Source organism: Phacochoerus africanus, chromosome 11 (assembly GCF_016906955.1).
Source record: "Phacochoerus africanus isolate WHEZ1 chromosome 11, ROS_Pafr_v1, whole genome shotgun sequence".
NCBI lineage: Eukaryota > Metazoa > Chordata > Mammalia > Artiodactyla > Suidae > Phacochoerus > Phacochoerus africanus.
In genome coordinates, this window is record NC_062554.1 from 22,309,916 (window position 1) to 22,318,648 (window position 8,733).

Below are 8,733 nucleotides of genomic sequence, written 5' to 3' on the forward strand. Positions count from 1 at the left end.
GATTAGACGTCTTCTGAAAGCTGCTAAAATGCCAAGTAAAAAGAGTTTTTTCTTTTTTTAACTTCGTGTTGCTTATTTTCAAAAGCATTTGCCAGCTTGTACAATATAATGAATATAAAATTGCCTTCAATAACCACTGGAGGCCTTAAGGGCTTTCGAATCCTTCAACTGTCGAAAACAATGTATGTGGGACTTCAAGGCCTCCTCAAGGATATAGAACTCAAAGCCTCTGGCCAAACGCTGTAATGCCCACTCCTCCACCTTAAGCAACCTGGCCTACTCTTTCCTGCCCCCTACCGGGAAAGGTATGTGGCCCGCTCCTCACCCCACCCCTATAGGGGCAATATATGCCCCCAAGCAACCAACAGGTATATCAGAAGACCCCATCTTTCCCCAACCAATAAGCAGGTAAGCAGGTGTATTGCAAGCCCTCTCCTCTCTCCCTGGGCTATAAAATTAGACACGACCAGGCAGCCAGAGTTGGCTCTCCCTACTCACCAGGAAGTCTTCCTGCTGGGCTAGCAGTGTTGTTATTCTCAATAAACTCTTCTTTCTTTTCACCTCACTGTAAGTCCAGAAATTCTTCTTCTGACCCACATGCACAGACCATGACAATACAGAAATATTTTAAGTATTTTCTTTTAAATGAAAGCCTTATAAAAACTCTCTATAGTCCCCGTTTATCTAAATACTTTATGAATTTTCTTAATAGCAGGGTAAGAAATTCTTATAACTTCATGTTAATCTGCCAATTTTGTATATTCATAATCATTATTATGGCAATTTCTAATTTCTTATTTAAAAATAAATAACCAAGGTATTAAATGTACTGAGAGGTTATGATGTTCCAAGAACTGTGCTTACACATCCTATATGTTAATTCATTTAATCTTCATGTTATCAATATGAGAATAACTATTATTAATGATTTTAAATAAGGAGATTCTGGCTTAAATAGGTGATGTGCCTTGCCTGTTTTCATGTTTGTTTAGTAGTTTAGATAATCCTAATTTAGCCAGGATTTGAATCCAATTCTTTCTAGATGACTCACGGTTATAAATTTCATTGTTACTCAATTGTGTTGACGTATCATAACTTACCATTTCCATGTTACGAATATTTAGGTTAGTCTAGTTTTGAAATTCTGTTTAGTTCAGTCATGAATACCCTGGTGCATTTGGCATCTGATTTCACTTAAATTATTTTCTAGGGTAGAATCTCTGGGTTAAAGCATATACTTTCATGGCTTTTGTAATGAATTGCCACACTGCTTTTGAAAAGGGTTGCATAGGTTTAAAAATGCAAAGATGTGGAATCTAAACAAAACAGATGAAAAGAAATGAAGAAAATGAAAAGGTAAAGAACGTAGAAGGGAGAAGAGGTATAATTCTCTTCGAGGACCCTTAATGCCCCTTCAAGTATTGCTTTCGTAAATCTTTTTCAAACTATATCTACTTAATGAGCATCTTGTCTTATTAAAATTAGAAGAAAATACAGAGTGGATCCATCTTAGAAAGACAGGGAAGAGTATACATGTAAATTGGTCCCCAAATAAGGTAGTTTCAGAAACGTGTCTTTCTTGGCTAGGTAGAAACATGTGAGTGCCTTTCAGAAACACACAGGACTAGAAACAGCAAAACCAGAAATCCACACTTGGAAGAATAAGTATAGGCATCAAAATAGTCTGAATCAAAGCAGAGTCAGAGTCAGAGGAGGCTGGGAAGGCTGTGAAAACCAAGCCCATGTCCATGTCAAGTTTAAACAATTTATTTTTACTACTTTTTGAGCAAGTACTGCAGTCCTGCCTGGAATTTGGTCAGCCTTCTTTGTGGAATTGTGTTTTTGTTTTTGGGGGTTTTTTTGGCTGCACCCACTACCTGGAATTTGGTCAGTCTTCCTTATGGAATCATGTCATTTTTTTTTTTGTCTGCACCCATGGCGTGTGGAAGTTCCCTGGGCCGGGGATCAGAATTGCAACACAGCTGTAACCAGAGCCACAGCAGTGACAACTCAGAATCCTTAACCCGTTGAGCCTGAAGGAACTCCTGGAACTCTATCATTTTTAAACACTCTTGCCAGAAGAACTGTAAAGAGGAGATGTGTCTGTTTGAGTGTGTATGTGTATGTGGATAGAGAGAAAGGGGGAAACAGAAAATACAAAAATGAAAATTTTTCTCCTCTCTTGATACCAGAGAATTTTGTTGCTGACTATATAGGTTTTCTATTGCTATTGCAGTAAATTACCATAAACACAGCAACTTAAAACAGCACAAATTTGTTATCCTGTAATTCAGTAGAACAGAAATCTGATATGGGTCCTAAAAGGCTGAAATCCAGAGAGCAGTCAGGCTATGTTCTTTGTGGAAACTCCAGGAAAGCCTTTCTTTGCCTTTTTCAGCTTCTAGAAGCTATTTGCATTCCTTTTCTCGAGGCCTCCTTCCTCTGTCTTCAAAGCCAGATATGTTGTATCACTCTGATCATTATTCCGCTGTCTCTGACTGACTGCCGCTGGGAAATTTTCCTGCTTTTAGGCGTTCATGTAAACTGTTTATGCATACCTGGTACTCTTGTAGAAGCCATCTCAAATCTTTCACTTCAATCACATCTGAAAAGCCCCTTTTGTCACATAAGTAACATAGTCACAGGTTCTCGGGGTTGGGGTGGAGACATTGGAGGGAGGGTCGGCAAAAGCACTATTCTGCCTACAGTATTGACCCCCAAATGAACAAGAATTGGCCAAATGATGGCTTGTTCTTCCTGTGGGGTTAACATGACACAGACTGATACTCAGCATGTTTAAGACACAAGAAAACCTTTTACACGAGTGGCATCTAAGGTCAGACTTTATGAATTTGATTCCTGGCTCCATCTCTCACTAGCTGTGTGATCTTGTCTGAATTACTTTACCTCGCTTTGCCTCTCTGTTCTTTAGTTTTCACATCTTTTTTTTTTTTAAACAACCATTTATTTGTTTGTTTTGTGTCATTTTAGGGCCATACCCGAGGCATATGGAGGTTCCCAGGCTAGGGGTGGAATAGGAGCCATAGCCACTGGCCTAAGCCACAGCCATGGCAATACCAGATCCTGGCCGCATCCTCGACCCACACTGCAGCTTGCAGCAAAGCTGGATCCTTAACCCACTGAGCAAGGCCAGGGATTGAGCCCGTATCCTCATGGATACTAGTTGGAATCTTAACCAGCTGAGCCACAACAGTAACTCCCACATCTTTAATTTTATTTTTCTTTGTTATGGCCGCACCTGCCCCATATTGAAGTTCCAAGCTAAGGGTCAAATTGGAGCTGCACTGACGCCTATGCCACAACCACAGCAACACGGGATCCAAGCCACATTTGTGACCTATGCCACAGCTTGCAACAATGCCAGATCCTTAACCCACTAAGCGAGGCTAGAGATTGAACCCACATCCTCATGGACAAGGTTATGTTGGGTTCTTAACCTTCTGAGCCACAATGGGAGCTCCTTCACATCTTTGAAATGTAGTTAATAATAGCATTTTCCTCAGCATCATCTGAAGAATAAACACAAAGCATTTCCAATAGTATGTAAGTACCCAGTAAATGTTATTTAACAAATTCTCATGGAGCACATTAACTTAGCACAAGTTAACTGCCTTGAAAAAAGAGAGGAGATATGTTCGGGAGTACTTGCAGGATTAACACCTCTAAGGGAGTGAGAGAAGCAGGGTGTGGAAGTAAGAGAAAACATAATACCACAGAGCCAGCCCTCAGCCAGCCCTACACGGAGCTGTGCATCCAAGATGAAAATACATCCATCCATACATCCATAAATACATAAATAGGAGTTCCCATAGTGGCTCAGCGGAAACAAACCCAACTAGTATCCATGAGGATGCAAGTTTGATCCCTGGCCTCCCTCAGTGGGTTAAGGATCTGGCGTTTCTGTAAGCTGTGGTGTAGGTCACAGATGCGGCTCGGATCCAGCATCACTGTGGCTGTAGCATAGGCCAGTGGCTATAGCTCCGATTCAACCCCTATCCTTGGAACTTCCATATGCTGCACCTGTGGTCCTAAAAAGCAAAAAAGTAAAATTAGTTAATTAATTAAATTGATATATTTATAAATATATGTATGTTTATTATAAGGAGTTGTCATACACAATTATGGGAGGCTGATGAAATAAATCTGAAGTCTTTGGGACAAGCTGTTAGGAAGAGAAGATAAGCAAACTAGAACCCCAGGAGCATGAGGTGACACTTGTTCCCCAGGGGGAGTGTCCTTACTCAGGAAAGGCCAAAATTCTGCCTAAAAACCTTTGCACCTATTGTCAGGCCCACCAAGAAGAATGCCCCTTTTGATTAACTTAAAATCAACTGATTTAGAAACTTTCCTCATATCTGCAAAATCCCATCACAGCAGCACTTTGATGTAATAACTGGAGAAAAGGTATGTGTGTTATAAAATTCTTCTTCCTATTCTTGTGAGAGAAAATTCTTTGTGGTCCATACTAGAAGCATACCCAGAAAGGCAACTCAGGGACCTATAGTTCATCCTAGCCAAGGTGACGCAGCAAAAGCCATCACACGTGGTAAGACTAGACACTCCATACGCTGAGCCACTCACAGGCCACCGATGCTCTACTTGTTCATTTACCCTCAAATGGACAAATAAGTAGCTTCTTGGTGGTGAACTGTTGGATCCGATGATCATGCGCCCACTGTTCCATCCTCTTTCCCATATATGCTAGTCTCCTATGATGCCCACTAGAATCAGGGATCCCAGTTCTAAAACTACATCTCCTACCATTAGCCAGGACTAACAGAGCACAGACACCACTGAGCTTCTCAAAAGTAGTGATGGCCTTCTCATCAGCAATTCGTTATCACTTTGCTAAATAGAGGTTTACTGAAGCCATACCAAGCAGTGAAATTCCCTGGTGGTTTTCCCAGCCAGGTCTATGATTTCCATTCTGAATTGCTCTTTGATCCTTTCTTCTCCATGGACCATGGAAGTTCTGACATCGCTCTTTTACTTAGTTTGGGCCACACATTTCTCAAACATCCAAAAGTGATCCCACCATCTTCTGGGATTCTTTCAAAGACGTTAAATTCTTTATAATAGGAGATGCTCTCATTTCAATGAGTTCTTCTTTATCCACCTTTGTGGTTCTTCCCACTTGACCAACTCCCTCAGGATCTAGACCCATCCATATTCCCTCAGACCTTCCTGGTAGGTATTAACTAAACCCTTCCATCTTTTAACTGACCTCTAGGGAGTTCCGCAAGCAGATCATATTGCCACTTGACCCTAGTTATTGGTCTGATGTCCATGATGAGAATTTCAGAATGTTGAAAGAGGTGTGTGTAGTCTTGCAAAGCAAATACCACTCTGCGTCTTACTTGCAGTGCTCCAGCCACTTAATATTTTTTTAGCTCATTAAAAGTGTGATTCTTGGACCTCCTGCTGTCTTCACCTCACTCTTGCCCCAAATTCCTACTCATATTTTAGATCTCATCTATTTTTTTTGTTATAGTTGATTTACAATGGTTGTGCCAATTTCTGCTGTACAGCAAAGTGATCCAGTCATACATATAGATACCTTCCCTTTCTTATATTATCTTCCATCATGGTCTAAGCCAAGAGTCTGGATATGGTTCCCTGTGCTGTACAGTAGGACCTCATTGCTTGTCCACTCTAAATGCAATAGTTTGTATCAACTAGCCCCAAACTCCCAGTCCATCCTACTCCCTCTTAAATGCTGCTTTCTCAAAACAGCCTTCCTAATACAACTCATATTTTTCTTTCATAACCTCTCATATTTTTTCATACAATTTACTATACCTTTCATTATATACTATTTGTGTACATATAGTTTCAGGTATTTTCTGTAACTATATGCTCCATGAAGACAAGGCCTGTATTGGTTTTCAGACATTGTATTTCTGACCCTTGTAGGCATGTGATGAATAGTAAATGGTAGAATGAAAGTGAAACTCACAAATAAAGAAAAATAAAAATAGAATAAATGCACTTTACTCTTAGAAAATAGTAAGATCAGCTCCACCTCAGCATATTAAGGACTTCTAAAAAATAAGGGCTGCTGATAGTTCTGGAAAAAGTCAAGCTTGTGTTAAACTCGGGAAACCTAATCAGGGAAGACGGAGAGCTAAAGCTGGTGAAAATAGTGACCCTGAGAAGAGAGAAATACTTGTAGAAAAAAACCCTCAGCAGAAGTTGAAAGCATAACGACATGATAACTCTGCTAGCAGCTCTAGAAGACAGTGTTCTTAGATGCATCTGGTGAACATTCCCACTAGATAGTCCATAGCATGATAAATCATGATGAAAAGACCATTCGTGATATACAATAGTGGAATGATTTGTAAAAATAGTCTAGCTCAGAACAATTCCTGGTAGAAAGCAATGGATGAAAGCATGAGCTGAATTAGGCATTTCCAGGCTTGGATTTGTGAGGATACAGAAGTGAATAGACAGAAGTTTTGCCCGTGAGATGCTTAGAGTCCAGGAAGAAAAGTAAGAAGTACCTACACGCAGCTTTGGCTTATGGTCAATGGAGAAGAATTATAAAAGTTGAAAGATGTTATAGGCTTAATATTTAGGGAGAATTTTTGTCATGTGCCATGTCAGAATCTGAGTGTTTAGTGCATTTGATCTCATTCTACTGTCACTGAAATTCTATGAGTTTAGTGTTATTCTCATTTTCCTTGAAAGATAAGGAAACTTGGAGTTCCTGTTGTGGCTCAGCGGTAATGAACCCGACTAGTATCAATGAGGATGTGGGTTTGATTCCTGGCCTCGCTCGGTGGGTTAAGGAACTGGCACTGCCGTGAGCTGTGGTGTAGGTTGCAGATATGGCTTGGATCTGGTGTTGCTGTGGCTGTGGCATAGGCCAGCGGCTACAGCTCCAATTTGACCCCTAACCTGGGAACTTCCATATGCCACACGTGCTGCCCTAAAATAAACAAACAAACAAACAAATAAGTATTTAAAAAATAAGGAAACTAGAATGCCAAGACGCTAAGTAGCATGCTCAAGATTGTAATTCCAGTGCAAAGTTGGGATCCAAACCTACATCTGACTCCAGGTTCATGCACTTTCTAACATATCATGTTGGTATAGCTTATTGCCACATGTGTGCTATTGTACACTGTGTATGTGTTTGCATTTGGTAGCATCAAGAAAAGTTCAAGGAAGGAAATACATTTAAGCTAATCTTTCTGGTTATTCATATGACTAGTATGTCTTGGATCAAGGCTTGAAAGCAAGATAGAAAAGCATGTCTTCGAAAATACTGAATTGGTTTTCTTTGATAGAAGCGATGTTTTCTAGCAAGGCAAAAAGAAACAATATTCTCCTGCCCCTCAAGTGACTAGAGATTAGGGGGCAGGGAGTGAACCTTCTGTGAAATTTTTCACTGTGATGCATCCTCAGTTGCTGCCTGAAAGAATTTTGAGTGTAGTCACTGGTATTAAGTAAAAAAGAAGGCCAGGAGATAGAGATTTTGATTTTATTTAATAGCAATGTTTTCAAATACACATGAAAAAGTCATTTCTATTATGTAAGGTAAGCAGTCTAAAATTTAATGCTATTCTATACTTTGGCCAGTGAATCAATGAGCTGGTGTGGAGGTTGTATCTACAACTAGGAATGGTGGATCTGGGACGAAGAAAGGACTGATGCAAGAGATTCTAAAAAGGAAACAATAAGAGGACTTGGTGGTATAACTAACAGAGAGAAATAATCAAAATGAATATTCAAGTTTTGAATATATACCTTTTCCCTAGCTAGTCAAACAATTACTATGCAAGTACCAAAAATAATCTTTTGATTGTATAAATGTTCACCCTATTCCTTCTAGTTTTTCTTTATAATATCTTTCTTTCTTGAGGGCAATCATTTTAAGAGTCTTTCTATGCTTGTAAGCACCTCTAACAATATCCAATATTTTCTATTAGTTATGCTCCTTAGCTGTAATAGCACAATTAGAATTAGACTTAATTTAGAAAACAGTTACTAGAACCTATTGAGAATAAGCTGTTTTGCTAAGAACCAGAATATAAAGATGATTAAGACCTAAAACTGTGTATGACATTGAAGAAATGAACAATTAGTGGGGGTGACAGGCCAGCAGACAAGTAACTATGAAATTGTAATGGAAATATAATCACCTCAGAACATTTTAAAACATATTTTCATACGTTCATAACACAGAAAAAGTAATGAGTTATCCATGATCTACTACATGATACCTTTAGGCTGGCCTAATTTCTCCATAATACTTATAATAGTTACATCTTTCTCTCATATATGCTAAATAAGACTCTAAACACCATTTTTATATAATTGCTCATTCTCATATACCCTGAAAGTGGATATATTATCTTCATTTTAATGAGGACAACACTTGAAGCACAGAGACTTGCCTAAAGATTACAAAACAAGGAGTTCCCTTTGTAGCGCAGCAGAAACTAATCTGACTAGAATCCGTGAGGATGAGGGTTCAGTCCCTGGCCTTGCTCAGTGGGTCAGGGATCTGGCATTGCCCTCAACGATGGTGTAGGTCGCAGATGTGGTTTGGACCCTGCCGTTGCTGTGGCTGTGACGTAGACCGGCAGCTGTGGCTCTGATTCGACCCCTCGCCTGGGAACTTCCAGATGCCACAGGTAAATAATAAAAAAGGTTACAAAATAAGTAAAAGCGTAGGACCGGGACTTTGAATTCATACTTACCTGC